Raw genomic sequence first — 18,297 nt, 5'->3', positions numbered from 1 at the left:
GCAAGCAATGATAGGTGAAAGCAATATGGTACTGCAGGATGCTTTCTCTGGGGAATTCAATGCAGTGAAGAAAATGAGAGTTCTAGACCATTGTAGACTAATAGGTTTGAGATGGAAAATACAGCATGGACAGTGTAAGAGTATTTTTATGACAGTCTTTGAGGAGAAGGCCTAGCGATAAAATCTTCCAGGCTCTGCAGGGACACGGTCCTAATGAGAGCAATAAAAATAAAACATTTTCTTTCGATTCATTTATTTGTTAGAAAGAAAGATATTACCAGCAGAAATATATTTCCAGAGCTCCCTCCGTTTGACATGCAGTACTGGAAGAGGTCAGAGGAGAGAAGACTGGCTGCAATGAACAAAGTAGGAAGTAAGTTATTACTGTTTGATTTTACAGATCCCAAGCAGAATTATCTCCCTACTGCTTTTGTGGCCTTTAGGATCATGTGAATTACATACAGCAGTGGAGGCTGGTGGGAGAAGGTATAGGAGGATGGGCTCATTGTAATGGCTGGAATGGCATAAATGAAACAGAGTCAAACAAGTGTTTTCCATGTTTGATGTGTTTGATACCATTCCATTTATTCCATTCCAGCCATTACAATGAGCCCGTCCTTCTATAGCTCTTCCCACCAGCCTCCACTGACATACAGTATATAGTTGCCTGCCAACTATGTAATACCACAGGTGCGAGAGAATTTTCCCTCTCCTTGCAGTTTCAGAAAGCAGGGGTGTATTGTGTCAAATTGGTGTTTGATGAAATCCCAGAAAGGGAGGGATCAATATTTTGATCCGCAAAAGCCAATGACAATGCCAATAAGGGGTAGGTAAAGAAATGCATCAAGATCTAAGAGCAGTTTATCCCCAATCATAACCTAAACAAGATTCAACTGACCTTAGATCACTGTTTATGGGGTACTTGAATCCTCACTGTGCTTTGTATGGCCCCTGCCCTTCTTTGTCCCTTAGAGACCAAGAGCTCCTCAAGAAATGGCGTACCCATGCTAGGATCATGCAGGAGAGGAGCAGCTTAGAGCACAAGCAGGAAAGGGGTGAGAGAGGAGGTATGCCTGTTCTGTATGTCTGCTTTCACTACTTTCTAATTTTGCAATCCACCATTTTTTTCACATACCTGAAGTTCACTTCACAACCAGAGGAGAGCAGCATAACACCAGCCTGAGGAAAGGGTTTCACACAGTCATTGGAAAGAGAGAAAATTAGAATTAGAAGAATGCTTTCAGTTCTGTTCTTGTTATAAGGAAACTGTCTGAGAGAAGTGGATAGAGAGAGACTGACTTGAGTCCTTGTTTCCATTCTGGGTGAGCGGACGTTGAAAAAGATAGTGTCAGGCTGTGCAGACACTAAGCTGAAGCTGTCCAGGTAGGAGCTAGCGACAGGCCTAGCTAGCGATGGAGCACTGTGCCTCCAATGTGCAGAGTCAGTCATGCTGCAGTCAGATGTCGCCAGGGAAGCCCCCCAACAGTAGGTAAACACACCCTTCCACAGAACGCTAGCACACACACAGTCAGATACACAGCAGCAGACTAGTACATTAGCAAGTGTAACATAGACTGTTCTCTCTGCTACCGCACGGCAAGCGGTACCGGAGCACCAAGTCTAGGTCCAAAAGGCTTCTCAACAGCTTCAACCCACAAGCCATAAGACTCCTGAACAGCTAATCATGGCTACCCAGACTATTTGCACTGCCCACACACCCCCACCCCATCTTTTTACGCTGCTGCTACTCTGTTAATTATTTATGCTAGTCACTTTAACTCTACCCACATGTACATATTACCTCAACTACCTCAACTACTTCAACTAGCCGGTGCCCCCGCACATTGACTCTGCACCGGTACCCCACTGTATATAGCCTCCCTACTGTTATTTTATTTTACTTCTGCTCTTTTATTCTCAACACTTTTTTGTTGTTGTTGTTTTATTTTACTTTTTTATTAAAAAATAAATGCATTGTTGGTTAAGGGCTGGAAGTAAGCATTTCACGGTAATGTCTACACTTGTTGTATTCGGCGCATGTGGCAAATAACATTTTATTTGATTTTATTTTATTTGATGAACATTAGGTCCCACTCCCCCGACTTCAGTACGAACCACAACGTACCAGAACCAGGGTATAGGGATGCCCTAGCACTCAGAGCAACCCATAGCTGTATATATATATTTTTTATACTTATATTTTTATTATTTTTCAAGCATAGATTTAAAGCACATCAATTCATTATAGGTAGTGGAAACAGAATTTGAATACATTGTTTACAAAGTCAAAAACATAATTCCAGAATGTTATTATTCTAGTACAAGACCAAAAAATATGTAGGTAGTTTGCGAACAATTCCCCACATTTTCTCCAGCATTCACTGGTTGTTTCTGGTCTTATGTTCACCATTTTGTCTGGAGTTAGAAAGTACCTACTAATTATTTTCCATTGATATTCTTTCCATATTGTTGAGTGTGTAATGGTATGAGCATTCCTACAGACTTCCTCCCAAGTTTCATTTTCAATGTTCTCCCCAAGTTCAGATTCCCACTTGCACTTAGTTTGCAGAGCATTGTTCTGTGTCATGACAGCAATAGATTAGAATAGTTTTGTTATTTGTTTACTACTAGTTGCCCTTCTCTGAGTATTGATTAGGTGTGTTTCTATGGTTAGTGGGCTCACTCTTCATTTTTACCCAGTTGGGGTGTTTCAGTAAATAGTCTCTTAGCTGTAAATAGCTAAATAAATCAGACTTTGGCAAATGAAAGTCTGAACTTAGTTCACTGAATGATTTAACCAGAGGTGTATATCTAATATCTAAACTCTTCAGCAATGTGCCAGGATAGTAGTAGTCAATCTGTGTCACTGAATGTCCTGTCATCCATCCTTAATTTACTATAAGCTCACAGTTTTGGTTATATATGAAGAAAATACCAGCTTTCTATAGAAATGTATGTATTTCTTTGTTACAGGTACCGATGTCTCTGTGTAGTGTTGCTGAAAGTGGTGGGGTCAAAACCCACAACCCCCTACCAAAGAGGATCCAGAGATAGATTGTTCCTGTACCAGAAGGAACACAAGGAATCCTGGTGTGATGTAGCTAACAGGTCTACTCAATGTCTATCGATAGTTACACTGTTGCAATAACCCACTGGGCACACACTGGTTGATTCAACATTGTTTCCACATCATTTCTATGAAATTACGTTGAACCAACGTGGAATAGACATTCAATTGACGTCTGTGGCCAGTGGGCAGCTACTAACAGTAGCCACCAACAGAACCAATGGCAGATAATTCAAAGATGTTCAGAGACATCTAGTGGAAAGAGGGTGCTTGTACAGCCATCTCTTTCATTCATTGCATATACACTGCTCAAAAAAATTAAGAGAACGCTAAAATAACACATCCTAGATCTGAATGAATGAAATAATCGTATTAAATACTTTTTTCTTTACATAGTTGAATGTGCTGACAACAAAATCACACAAAAATTATCAATGGAAATCAAATGTATCAACCCATGGAGGTCTGGATTTGGAGTCACCCTCAAAATTAAAGTGGAAAACCACACTACAGGCTGATCCAACTTTGATGTAATGTCCTTAAAACAAGTCAAAATGAGGCTCAGTAGTGTGTGTGGCCTCCACGTGCCTGTATGACCTCCCTACAACGCCTGGGCATGCTCCTGATGAGGTGGCGGATGGTCTCCTGAGGGATCTCCTCCCAGACCTGGACTAAAGCATCCGCCAACTCCTGGACAGTCTGTGGTGCAACGTGGCGTTGGTGGATGGAGCGAGACATGATGTCCCAGATGTGCTCAATTGGATTCAGGTCTGGGGAACGGGCGGGCCAGTCCATAGCATCAATGCCTTCCTCTTGCAGGAACTGCTGACACACTCCAGCCACATGAGGTCTAGCATTGTCTTGCATTAGGAGGAACCCAGGGCCAACCGCACCAGCATATGGTCTCACAAGGGGTCTGAGGATCTCATCTCGGGCACCTAATGGCAGTCAGGCTACCTCTGGCGAGCACATGGAGGGCTGTGCGGCCCCCCAAAGAAATGCCACCCCACACCATGACTGACCCACCGCCAAACCAGTCATGCTGGAGGATGTTGCAGGCAGCAGAACGTTCTCCACGGCGTCTCCAGACTCTGTCACGTCTGTCACGTGCTCAGTGTGAACCTGCTTTTATCTGTGAAGAGCACAGGGCGCCAGTGGCGAATTTGCCAATCTTGGTGTTCTCTGGCAAATGCCAAACGTCCTGCACGGTGTTGGACTGTAAGCACAACCCCCACCTGTGGACGTCGGGCCCTCATACCACCCTCATGGAGTCTGTTTCTGACCGTTTGAGCAGACACATGCACATTTGTGGCCTGCTGGAGGTCATTTTGCAGGGCTCTGGCAGTGCTCCTCCTGCTCCTCCTTGCACAAAGGCGGAGGTAGCAGTCCTGCTGCTGGGTTGTTGCCCTCCTACGGCCTCCTCCCGTCTCCTGATGTACTGGCCTGTCTCCTGGTAGCGCCTCCATGCTCTGGACACTACGCTGACAGACACAGCAAACCTTCTTGCCACAGCTCGCATTGATGTGCCATCCTGGATGAGCTGCACTTCCTGAGCCACTTGTGTGGGTTGTAGACTCCGTCTCATGCTACCACTAGAGTGAAAGCACCGCCAGCATTCAAAAGTGACCAAAACATCAGCCAGGAAGCATAGGAACTGAGAAGTGGTCTGTGGTCACCACCTGCAAAACCAGTCCTTTATTGGGGGTGTCTTGCTAATTGCCTATAATTTCCACCTGTTGTCTATTCCATTTGCACAACAGCATGTGAAATGTATTGTCAGTCAGTGTTGCTTCCTAAGTGGACAGTATGATTTCACAGAAGTGTGATTGACTTGGAGTTACATTGTGTTGTTTAAGTGTTCCCTTTATTTTTTTGAGCAGTGTATTTTGTCCCCTCTGTGAAATACTTTTGTTCAGCTGATTGTTTTAATGAATTACTTTTTTCTGTTGTCCACTACTGACAACAACGACACACCAGTACCTGTCTTTTTAATAAATACTGGACATGTAAACTATTGATGCTAAAGAGTACACCCCAGTATTTTACATGCTAAGATGATAATGACTACCACATATAGTGGTATGTAACTAAGATAATTTTTTGTTTGTGGATTGGGAGTTCATTTGACCCTTGACAATTGTGACCTCGGGGTGGCCAGAGACAGGGAGTTGGAGCAGCGTATATCAGGAGCCATGTTCAGATGATGCAGGAGGCCCAGGGGCACTGCCCAAGAGGAGACAGAAGCTGCATCTAGAATGGCGCTAGAGAAGATGGCTGCCGTTTTACAGCCCTCTAACCAATTGTACTATTACAGTGGGGGAAAAAGTATTTAGTCAGCAACCAATTGTGCAAGTTCTCCCACTTAAAAAGATGAGAGAGGCCTGTAATTTTCATCATAGGTACACGTCAACTATGACAGACAAAATGAGAAAACATTATCCAGAAAATCACATTGTAGGATTTTTAATGAATTTATTTGCAAATTATGGTGGAAAATAAGTATTTGGTCAATAACAAAAGTTTCTCAATACTTTGTTATATACCCTTTGTTGGCAATGATACAGGTCAAACGTTTTCTGTAAGTCTTCACAAGGTTTTCACACACTGTTGCTGGTATTTTGGCCCATTCCTCCATGCAGATCTCCTCTAGAGCAGTGATGTTTTGGGGCTGTCGCTGGGCAACACAGACTTTCAACTCCCTCCAAAGATTTTCTATGGGGTTGAGATCTGGAGACTGGCTAGGCCACTCCAGGACCTTGAAATGCTTCTTACGAAGCCACTCCTTCGTTGCCCGGGCGGTGTGTTTGGGATCATTGTCATGCTGAAAGACCCAGCCACGTTTCATCTTCAATGCCCTTGCTGATGGAAGGAGGTTTTCACTCAAAATCTCACAATATATGGCCCCATTCATTCTTTCCTTTACACGGATCAGTCGTCCTGGTCCCTTTGCAGAAAAACAGCCCCAAAGCATGATGTTTCCACCCCCATGCTTCACAGTAGGTATGGTGTTCTTTCGATGCAACTCAGCATTCTTTGTCCTCCAAACACGACGAGTTGAGTTTTTACCAAAAAAGTTCTATTTTGGTTTCATCTGACCATATGACATTCTCCCAATCCTCTTCTGGATCATCCAAATGCACTCTAGCAAACTTCAGACGGGCCTGGACATGTACTGGCTTAAGCAGGGGGACATGTCTGGCACTGCAGGATTTGAGTCCCTGGCGGCGTAGTGTGTTACTGATGGTAGGCTTTGTTACTTTGGTCCCAGCTCTCTGCAGGTCATTCACTAGGTCCCCCCGTGTGGTTCTGGGATTTTTGCTCACCGTTCTTGTGATCATTTTGACCCCACGGGGTGAGATCTTGCGTGGAGCCCCAGATCGAGGGAGATTATCAGTGGTCTTGTATGTCTTCCATTTCCTAATAATTGCTCCCACAGTTGATTTCTTCAAACCAAGCTGCTTACCTATTGCAGATTCAGTCTTCCCAGCCTGGTGCAGGTCTACAATTTTGTTTCTGGTGTCCTTTGACAGCTCTTTGGTCTTGGCCATAGTGGAGTTTGGAGTGTGACTGTTTGAGGTTGTGGACAGGTGTCTTTTATACTGATAACAAGTTCAAACAGGTGCCATTAATACAGGTAACGAGTGGAGGACAGAGGAGCCTCTTAAAGAAGAAGTTACAGGTCTGTGAGAGCCAGAAATCTTGCTTGTTTGTAGGTGACCAAATACTTATTTTCCACCATCATTTGCAAATAAATTCATTAAAAATCCTACAATGTGATTTTCTGGATATTTTTTTCTCATTTTGTCTGTCATAGTTGACGTGTACCTATGATGAAAATTACAGGCCTCTCTCATCTTTTTAAGTGGGAGAACTTGCACAATTGGTGGCTGACTAAATACTTTTTTTCCCCACTGTATATATGTATATATATATGTATATGTATGTGTGTATATATGTATATATGTATAAAAATAAAATAAAAATAGAGTTCTTACAGGACTAAGATTGAATCGTACTACACCGGCTCCGACGCTTGTCAGATGTGGCAGGCTTGAAAACTATTACAGACTACAAAGGGAAGCACAGTTGCGAGCTGCCCAGTGACACAAGCCTACCATATGAGCTAAATCACTTCTAAGCTTGCTTCGAGCAAAGCAAAACTGAAGCATGCATGAGAGCATCAGCTGTTCCGGATGACTATGTGATCACGCTCTCCGTAGCCGATGTGAGTAAGACTTTTAAGCAGGTGAACATTCACAAGGCCACAGGGCCAGACGGATTACCAGGACGTGTACTCCGAGCATGCGCTGACCAACTGGCAAGTGTCTTCACTGACATTTTCAACATGTCCCTGACTGAGTCTGTAATACCAACATGTTCCAAGCAGACCACCTTAGTCCCTGTGCCCAAGAACACTAAGATAACCTGCCTAAATGACTACCGACCCGTAGTACTCACGTCTGTAGCCATGAAGTGCTTTGAAAGGCTGGTCATGGCTCACATCAACACCATTATCCCAGAAACACTAGACCCACTCCAATTCGCATACCGCCCCAACAGATCCACAGTTGTTGCAATCTCTATTGCACTCCACACTGCACTTTCCCACATGGACAAGAGGAACACCTACGTGAGAATGCTATTCATTGACTACAGCTCAGCGTTCAACTCCATAGTGCCCTCAAAGCTCATCACTAAGCTAAGGACCCTGGGACTAAACACCTCCCTCTGCAACTGGATCCTGGCCTTCCTGACGGGCCGCCCCCAGGTGGTAAGGGTAGGTAACAACACATCTGCCACGCTGATCCTCAACACGGGGGCCCCTCAGGGGTGCGTGCTCAGTCCCCTCCTGTACTCCCTGTTCACCCATGACTGCATGGCCAGGCACGACTCCGACACAATCATTAGGTTTGCCGACGACACAACAGTGGTAGGCCTGATCACCGACAACGATGAGACAGCCTATAGGGAGGAGGTCAGAGACCTGGCCGTGTGGTGCCAGGATAACAACCTCTCCCTCAACTTGATCAAGACAAAGGAGATGATTGTGGACTACAAGTAAAAAAAGAGGACTGAGCACGCCCCCATTCTCATCGACGGGCTGTAGTGGAACAGGTTGAGAGCATCAAGTTCCTTGGTGTCCACATCACCAACAAACTATCATGGTCCAAACACACCAAGACAGTCGTGAAGAGGGTACGACAAAGCCTATTCCCCCTCAGGAGACTGAAAAGATTTGGCATGGGTCCTCAGATCCTCAAAAAGTCAGCTGCACCATCGAGAGCATCCTGACTGGTTGCATCACCACCTATTATGGCAACTGCTCGGCCTCTGACCGCAAGGCACTACAGATGGTAGTGCATACGGCCCAGTACATCACTGGGGCCAAGCTTCCTGCCATCCAGGACCTCTATACCAGGCAGTGTACAAGGAAGGCCCTAAAAATTGTCAAAGACTCCAGCCACCCTAGTCATAGACTGTTCTCTCTGCTACCGCACGGCAAGCGGTACCGGAGCGCCAAGTCTAGGTCCAAAAGGCTTCTTATCAGCTTCTACCCCCAAGCCATAAGACTCCTGAACAGCTAATCATGGCTACCCTAACTATTTGCATTGCCCCCCCACCCCACCCCACCCCCTCTTTTGCACTGCTGCTACTCTGTTTATTATCTATGCATAGTCACTTTAACTCTACCCACATGTACATATTACCTCAATTACCTAAACTAACCGATGCCCCGCACATTGACTCTGTACCGGTACCCCCTGTATATTTTATTTAACCTTTATTTAACTAGGCAAGTCAGTTAAGAACAAATTATTATTTACAATTACAACCTTACACTGGCCAAACCCGGACAACGCTGGGCCAATTGTGCGCCGCCCTACGGGACTCCCAATCACAGCCGGTTGTGATACAGCCTGGAATCGAAGCAGGGGGTCTGTAGTGACGCCTCAAGCACTAAGATGCAGTGCATTAGACAGCTGCGACACTCGGGAGCGGCTCCTCCCTACAGTTATTTTATTTTTACTGCTGCTCTTTAATTATTTGCTATTTAAATGTTTTACTTATCTATTTTTTACTTAACTTTTTTTTATTTTCTTAAAACTGCATTGTTGGTTAAGGGCTTGTAAGTAAGCATTTCACTGTAAGGTCTACACCTGTTGTATTCGGCGCATGTGGCAAATAACATTTGATTTGATTTGATTTGCAAGACAGGACATGGAGGAAGTATGTTACTCTTCTACTGTAGGTCACACTATATTTGGATAGTCCGATTTCTAAGCAACCAGTCAATAATTTTCAATGCTCAATGACAAAGAGGCCCCAGGAATTGAATGCATTTATATTTTTTTATTTAACCAGGTAAGCCAGTTGAGAACAAGTTCTCATTTACAACTGCGACCTGGCCAAGTTAAAACAAAGCAGTGCGATAAAAACAACAACACAGAGTTACATATGGGGTAAAACAAAACATAAAGTCAAAAATACCACAGAATATATATATACAGTGTGTGCAAATGTAGCAAGTTATGGAGGTAAGGCAATAAATAGGCCATAGTGCAAAATAATTACAATTAGTATTAACACTGGAATGATAGATGTGCAAGAGATGATGTGCAAATAGAGATACTGGGGTGCAAATGAGCAAAATAAATAACAATATGGGGATGAGGTAGCTGGGTGGGCTAATTTCAGATGGGCTGTGTACAGGTGCAGTGATTGGTAAGGTGCTCTGACAACTGCTGCTTAAAGTTAGTGAGGGAGATAAGAGTCTCCAGCTTCAGAGATTTTTGCAGTTTGTTCCAGTCATTGGCAGCAGGGAACTGGAAGGAATGGCGGCCAAAGGAGGTGTTGGCTTTGGGGATGACCAGTGAGATATACCTGCTGGAGTACTACGGGTGGGTGTTGCTATGGTGACCAATGAGCTAAGATAAGGCAGAGATTTGCCTAGCAGTGATTTATAGATGGCCTGGAGCCAGTGGGTTTGGCGACTAATATGTAGTGAGGACCAGCCAACAAGAGCGTACAGGTCACAGTGGTGGGTAGTATATGGGGCTTTGGTGACAAAACGGATGGCACTGTGATAGACTACATCCAATTTGCTGAGTAGAGTGTTGGAGGTTATTTTGTAAATGACATCACCGAAGTCAAGGATCGGTAGGATAGTCAGTTTTACGAGGGCATGTTTGGCAGCATGAGTGAAGGAGGCTATTTAGGGGCTTCATAGCACCACTTTTCCATTATTTATTTTTTATAATGTTTTCAAACAAGTTATTTTTTTCATTTCACTTCACCAATTTCGACTATTTTGTGTATGTCCATTACATGAAATCCAAATAAAAATCCATTTAAATTACAGGTTGTAATGCAACAAAATAGGAAAAACGTCAAGGGGGTGAATACTTTTGCAAGGCACTGTATTGGAAAAGGGCACACTCATTTGGGCTGTTTTGGGCTTGGGCTCATTAAATGTCATTAATGTAGGGCTCATTAAATGTATATAATATATGGCTCATCAGGCTCAGGTAGCATCAGGTTTGAATTTTCATGCTGATAAAAGCTCTAATCAAATCCAGATACAGTTGAAGTCGGAAGTTTACATACACTTAGGTTGGAGTCAACAATTGTTTACAGACAGATTATTTAACTTATAATTCACTGTATCACAATACCAGTGGGTCAGAAGTTTACGTACACTAAGTTGACTGTGCCTATAAACAGCTTGGAAAATTCCAGAAAATGATGTCATGGCTTTAGAAGCTTCTGATAAGCTAAGTGACATCATTTGAGTCAATTGGAGGTGTACCTGTGGATGTATTTCAAGGCCTACCTTCAGACTCAGTGCCTCTTTGCTTGACATCATGGGAAAATCAAAAGAAATCAGCCAAGACCTCAGAAGAAAAATTGTAGACCTCCACAAGTCTGGTTAAGTGCAAATCAATCCCAGAACAACAGCAAAGGACCTTGTGAAGATGCTGGAGGAAACAGGTACAAAAGTATCTATATCCATAGTAAATCGAGTCCTATATTACATTTACATTTACGCATTCACCTTATAGCCAGTGGGATCACCACTTTACAATGTTTTTTTTATTTATTTTATTTTTATGTTTTTTTTTGTATTATTTTTTTATTTTTTTATTTTTTTTGGGGGGTTGGGGTTTGGGTTGGGGTAAGGGGGGGGTAGAAGGATTACTTTATCCTATCCCAGGTATTCCTTAAAGAGGTGGGGTTTCAAATGTCTCCGGAAGGTGGTGAGTGACTCTGCTGTCCTGGCGTCGTGAGGGAGCTTGTTCCACCATTGGGGTGCCAGAGCAGCGAACAGTTTTGACTGGGCTGAGCGGGAACTATGCTTCCGCAGAGGTAGGGGAGCCAGCAGGCCAGAGGTGGATGAACGCAATGCCCTCGTTTGGGTGTAGGGACTGATCAGAGCCTGAAGGTATATCGACATAACCTGAAAGGCCGCTCAGCAAGGAAGAAGCCACTGCTCCAAAACCGCCATAACAAAGCAAGACTACGGTTTGCAACTGCACATTGGGACAAAGATCGTACTTTTTGGAGAAATGTCCTCTGGTCTGATGAAACAAAAATAGAACTGTTTGGCCATAATGACCATTGTTATGTTTGGAGGAAAAAGGGGGGGGGCTTGCAAGCCGAAGAACACCATCCCAACCGCAGGAGGGACTGGTGCACTTCACAAAATAGATGGCATCATGAGGAAGGAAAATTATGTGGATATATTGAAGCAACATCTCAAGACATCAGTCAGGAAGTTAAAGCTTGGTCGCAAATGGGTCTTCCAAATGGACAATGACCCCAAGCATACTTCCAAAGTTGTGGAAAAATGGCTTAAGGACAACAAAGTCAAGGTATTGGAGTGGCCATCACAAAGCCCTGACCTCAATCCTATAGAAAATGTGTGGGCAGAACTGAAAAAGCGTGTGCGAGCAAGGAGGCCTACAAACCTGACTCAGTTACACCAGCTCTGTCAGGAAGAATGGGCCAAAATTCACCCAACTTATTGTGGGAAGCTTGTGGAAAGCTACCCGAAACGTTTGACCCAAGTTAAACAATTTAAAGGCAATGCTACCAAATACTAATTGGGAATGTGATGAAATAAATAAAATCTCTACTATTATTCTGACATTTCACATTCTTAAAATAAAGTGGTGATCCTATCTGACCTACGACAGGGAATTCTTACTAGGATTAAATGTCAGGAATTGTGAAAAACTGAGTTTAAATGTATTTGGCTAAGGTGTATGTAAACTTCCGACTTCAAATGTATTTATATGCTTTATAATGCTTTTGAATGACACTTCCGGTTTTGGCGGGAAATACCTGGTTACCTGGGAGAAAAGAGATTTGTTCTTAGGATGGAACATTTGTAAAATATACACACACACAGTGGATATATAGCGTTTTGGAATGATAATTCTTCAAATGTATTTTATGTTTTAACATCAGCTGTGCAGAAACCCAACTGTTACATGATATACCTTGTGTACCAGCCCACCAACACCATGCTGATCTGTGAAAAAAAGCAAAAAGCAAAAATGAGCTTTGGCATGGCAACATATTGTAAAACAATTTCTGTTGATATTATCCTACCATGACAGTTAACAGTTATGCCACTGCTGCCCATTTGCCTATAAAAGGCTTATTTTGTTTGAATATAGAAGGTGGTGTGTAGGAACTAAAATATTTCAGTGATACAGTATTTCTGCTGTGCGCCACCTTGACGGATCCCCATGGGATGATGCGGCGCACTTTACGCTGATAAGACTATTCTTTGCCATGTTATCAAATCAAATTGTATTTGTCACATGCGCCGAATACAACCTTACCGTGAAATGCTTACTTACAAGCCCTTAACCAACAATGCAGTTCAAGAAATAGAGATAAGAAAATATTTACTAAATAAAGTAAAGTAAAAAATTAAATTAAAAGTAACACAATAAAATAACAATAACGAGGCTATATACAGGGGGTACCGGTACCGAGTCAATGTGCGGGGGTACAGGTTAGTCGAGGTCATTTGTACATGTAGGTAGGGGTAAAGTGACTATGCATAGATAATAAACAGTGAGTAGCAGCAGTGTAAAAACAAAGGGAGGGGGTCAATGTAAATAGTCCGGGTGGCCATTTGATTAATTGTTCAGCAGTCTTATGGCTTGGGGGTTAGAAGCTGTTAAGGAGCCTTTTAGACCTAGACTTGGCGCTCCGGTACCGCTTGCTGTGCGGTAGCAGAGAGAACAGTCTATGACTTGGGTGAATAGAGTCTTTGAATTTTTTGGGGGCCTTCCTCTGACACCGCCTAGGAAGCTTGGCCCCAGTGATGTACTGGGCCGTACGCACTACCCTCTGTAGTGCCTTGCGGTCGGAGGCCGAGCATTTGCCATACCAGGCGGTGATGCAACCGGTCAGGATGCTCTCGATGGTGCAGCTGTATAACTTTTGAGGATCTGAGGACCCATGCCAAATCTTTTCAGTCTCCTGAGGGGGAATAGGCTTTGTCGTGCCCTATTCCCGACTGTCTTGGTCTGTTTGGACCATGATAATTTGTTGGTGATGTGGACACCAAGGAACTTGAAGCTCTCAACCTGCTCGGTCCTCCTTTTCCTGTAGTCCACAATCATCTCCTTTGTCTTGATCACGTTGAGGGTGAGGTTGTTATCCTGGCACCACACGGCCAGGTCTCTGACCTCCTCCCTATAGGCTGTCTCATCGTTGATGGTGATCAGGCCTACCAAACTTAATGATGGTGTTGGAGTCGTGCTTGGCCATGCAGTAATGGGTGAACAGGGAGTACAGGAGGGGACTGAGCACGCACCCCTGAGGGGCCCCAGTGTTGAGGATCAGCGTGGCAGATGTGTTGTTACCTACCCTTACCACCTGGGGGCGGCCCGTCAGGAAGTCCAGGATCCAGTTGCAGAGGGCGGTGTTTAGTCCTAGGGTCCTTAGCTTAGTGATGAGCTTTGAGGGCACTATGGTGTTGAACGCTGTGCTGTAGTCAATTAATAGAATTATCACGTAGGTGTTCCTTTCGTCCAGGTGGGTAAGGGCAGTGTGGAATGCAATAGAGATTGCATCATCTGTGGATCTGTTGGGGCGGTATGCAAATTGGAGTGGGTCTAGGGTTTCTGGGATAATGGTGTTGATGTGAGCCATGACCAGCCCTTCAAAGCACTTCATGGCTACAGATGTGAGCGCTACAGGTCGGTAGTCATTTAGGCAGGTTACCTTAGTGTTCTTGGGCACAGGACTATGGTGGACTGCTTGAAACATGTTGGTATTACAGACTCAGCCAGGGACAGGTTTAAAATGTCAGTGAAAACACTTGCCAGTTGGTCAGCGCATGCTCGGAGTACACGTCCTGGTAATCCGTCTGGCCCTGTGGCCTTGTGAATGTCGACCTGTTTAAAGGTCTTACTCACATCGGCTACGGAGAGCGTGATCACACAGTCGTCCGGAACAGCTGGTGCTCTCATGCATGCTTCAGTGTTGCTTGCCTCGAAGTGAGCATAAAAGGCATTTAGCTCCTCTGGTAGGCTCATGTCACTGGGCAGCTCGCGGTTGGGTTTCCCTTTGTAGTCCGTATTAGTTTGCAAGCCCTGCCACATCCGACCAGCGTCAAAGCCGGTGTAGTACGATTCAGTCTTAGTCCTATATTGACGCTTTGCCTGTTTGATGGTTCGTCTGAGGGCATAGCGGGATTTCTTATAAGCGTCCGGATTAGTGTCCCGCTCCTTGAAAGCAACAGCTCTAGCCTTTAGCTCGGTGTGGATGTTGCCTGTAATCCATGGCTTCTGTTTGGGATATGTACGTACGGTCACTGTGGGGACAACGTCGTCGATGCACTTATTGATGAAGCCGTTGACTGAGGTGGTATACTTCTCAATGCCATTGGATGAATCCCGGAACATATTCCAGTCTGTGCTAACAAAACAGTCCTGTAGCGTAGCATCCGCATCATCTGACCACTTCCATATTGAGCGAGTCACTGGTACTTCCTGCTTTAGTTTTTGCTTGTAAGCAGGAATCAGGAGGATAGAATTATGGTCAGATTATAGTTATAGCCCTATTCGGACGGGTATGACTAGAGACGTTGGTTTTGTAATTATTATCCAAGCATGTGCGTTATTCCAGAGGACCATTCCCACAGGATTAGTTTTTCCAAATATCCCCCTGTAATTATTTATTTATTTATTTGTATTCAATTGAATCTCATGACGGAAGCCTGGAGGTTTTATTGTAGGCGTGAAGATATTTCAACATCACGTCTAGACGATAATAGACTACACTGATAACTTCTGCTTGGCTGCCAAAGGTATAGGTCTCCCCATAATATTTAAATCGATGAAGTGTGATCATAATCATTATTTTAGCGATCCATGGTAGATGTCCTTCCTAATTAAAATGCCCTTCATCCTGCTGATTTGAGCTGCTGAACTGTATTTGCACTTAACTGTGTTTATGGATGAGAAAGTGAACTTGCCATTTTAAAAAAGTTTAGCGGGGATGCTGCTTTGAGATCTATTGCCTAGGACAGGGCTCTCCAACCCTGTTCGTGGAGAGCCACCATCCTGTAGATTTTCACTCCAACCCTAATCTATTGCATCTGATTCAATAATTAGCTGGTTGATCAAATGAATCACGTTAATTAAAACTGGGGTTGGAGTGAAAACCTACATTAATGTAGCTCTCCAGGAACAGGGTTGGAGAGCCCTGACCCAGGACATTAACAGCTAGCCAGGGTTTCATTAAATAAGCTATAGGCACAATACTTTTTATTGCACATTTTAGGCCTAGTTAAACTGATGCATTTGGCGAAGTTCAACTTCAATTCACTGGCACTATTGTTACCTTTCTTGCCTTGCCTCCAGACCGTAGTCGGGATGGCTCACGGGAGCCTTCACTTGCTAGCTCCAGGGCCAGAGCAATGCTCTGCTCTGGGGTAATTCCCCTTTATCCGCTGCTAATGACGAGTTAGTCTGGAATTCCACCGAAGAAGTTGACATTTATTAAACTTGTACACCATGTGAGGTAGTCTGAATGACAAAATAAAATAATGGGCTAACGGAGCAAAAAGAGCGGCTCACAGTTCGGCTACATCTCCATCACCACAACAATTGCCTCAAAAACAAAAGTTAACCCTAGGATGCATAGTAAACATGACGCCCAAAGAATGCATATGCCGGGTCAAAATGACCCGATAATGTAATATCTGTGTTTTATTGATATGGGTCTAAAATATTAGCAATTTTGTAGAACATAATTATTTTGAGTGATGATTTGGACCTTTCAATCATTTTATTTTTATTTGTTATGTTTTTAGTCTCTCTTCAAAGGTTTGATACACATTTCAATGATAACAAATTATGAAAATTCATAACGGCTATTGAAAATATTAGCATATTTTTCTTACAATCAATGTTTCACATTCAACCTTTTAGTGTGAAGAACAAAATAAAACAACCATAAGCATGTTTTCTAATATTTCAAAACGTTTATTTGAAAATCCAAAGTTCATCATCAATATAAAATGACAACACTAACAATTGTGAATTTAGAAAACATAAACACTAAAAGGAACAAAGTGTGTATGCGTGTGTGTCATGCTTACATATGCTGTCTTAGTCCATGCATTTGTTACAAACCACAAGCATGTGACTGTGCTCTTTGCAGACGGGTGTGTTGCACTGAGAACACCAGCAGCTGACTTTTCTATCCTTTGCGCTTTATGAAGATGGGAGAACCTTCCAGAAGGACAACCATCTCTGCAGCACTCCACCAATCAGGCCTTTATGGTAGAGTGGCCAGGAGGAAGCCACTCCTCAGTAAAATGCACATGACAGCCCGCTTGGAGTTTGCCAAAAGGCACCTAAAGGACTTTCAGACCATGAGAAACAAGATTCTCTGGTCTGATGAAACCAAGATTGAACTCTTTGGCCGGAATGCCAAGCGTCATGTCTGGAGGAAAGCTGCTCATCCACTGTGACGCAGTCGCTGGGGATGAACCTTCCTCTACAGTTTGCTAGGAAAAGGTCCCACACATATCAGAAGGCTGCTGAACACTCTGGTCCTCTTGTCATCAAGCCTCAGGTAGCGACGGATATCCTCATATCTTCCGACCGACATGGTGGCCTTATACATTGGATTCTGCAGTGGATCCAAAAATAGCTCCCGTGTGGAGACATCCCAGTGTTTCTCCATGCCAGCGAGGAGGGTTAAACCAATAAAGGCCTTTAGTTCCTCTTTGTTGACCTCTCTCCACTCTTTCCCTTTTGCTGTCGCTGTTCTCCATCCTTCTAAATGTGTACACTTTAGGACCTCCTCAATGATGTTGTCACTAATGAACAGCTCCCAGGCATCTTTTGGTGACACAACTGTTGACCCCGGCACAGGCCCTGGGCAGCTCCTCAGGATGTTATGGCTTCTGGTCCTGCCTTTAGTGGGGGGGGTATTCAGTCCAGTAAGACCCCTTTTTACTCAGTCTATTTGACTGCTTTTCCCCATCTGTAGAATCATCTAGGACAGCTGGACTACCAGGTGCATCCACAACTCCAACTTGACCCACAGGCACATAGTCTGTGTCATCTAAATTGGATACCTCAGATTGAGTCAGAGGCACCAATGGCTTCCTCATCCAGCATCTGTAAAGCCATTTTGGTTGTATATCTGGCAACATTCTTATGAGCCTCCTTATGAAACTCCTTTTACGCAATGAGTTAAAAAAGGAGAAATTAAAACGATGATTAATGAACATTAAAAACAAGATATTTAATAAATACTTTATTAATTACATCTTTTTTATTGTTGTAGCAAAAAGAAAGGTCAGTTTGACGAATGCACAGCAGTGAATTCCATAGGAAATACATTCCGGTCATATTTGACCCACATATGAAAACTTGGGGTAGTGATGCAAAAACTATTTTTACTTAAAAAATAAGAAATTAAAAAACAAAACTACGATGTTATAACATTAAAGACACATTATTTAAGGAATTCCATGGAATATTAGATGATTACATTTTTTTTTTGGGGGGGGGTCAATACAGCAAAAACAAACATTAGGCCGGGTCATTTTCATCCGAAATATGCGTCCTAGGGTTAACTTAATACGTTACCCATAATGCACTTTAGTGTTTTAAAGCTATACCCATACTTTACCAACACTATGAAGAATAGCTTAGCCATACTCATTGATAGCCTAATACTAGTATATA

At 43.5% G+C, this 18,297-nt stretch overlaps 1 long non-coding RNA gene across 1 annotated transcript; it reads right to left on the bottom strand.

Moving 5' to 3' along the window:
- Positions 1 to 266: 266 nt before the first annotated feature.
- Positions 267 to 1,635, bottom strand: LOC121582717. Its single transcript, XR_006003395.2, has 4 exons — positions 1,300 to 1,635; positions 1,136 to 1,179; positions 899 to 1,007; positions 267 to 352 (listed from the first exon to the last, which is right to left on the bottom strand). It is a non-coding gene; the product is annotated as an uncharacterized LOC121582717 (long non-coding RNA).
- Between the last annotated feature and the right edge of the window lie 16,662 nt (positions 1,636 to 18,297).

The sequence above is a fragment of the Coregonus clupeaformis genome, chromosome 1, assembly GCF_020615455.1.
Source record: "Coregonus clupeaformis isolate EN_2021a chromosome 1, ASM2061545v1, whole genome shotgun sequence".
NCBI lineage: Eukaryota > Metazoa > Chordata > Actinopteri > Salmoniformes > Salmonidae > Coregonus > Coregonus clupeaformis.
The sequence above is the reverse complement of the archived record's forward strand: the minus strand, read 5'-3'. Positions and strand labels throughout refer to the sequence as shown.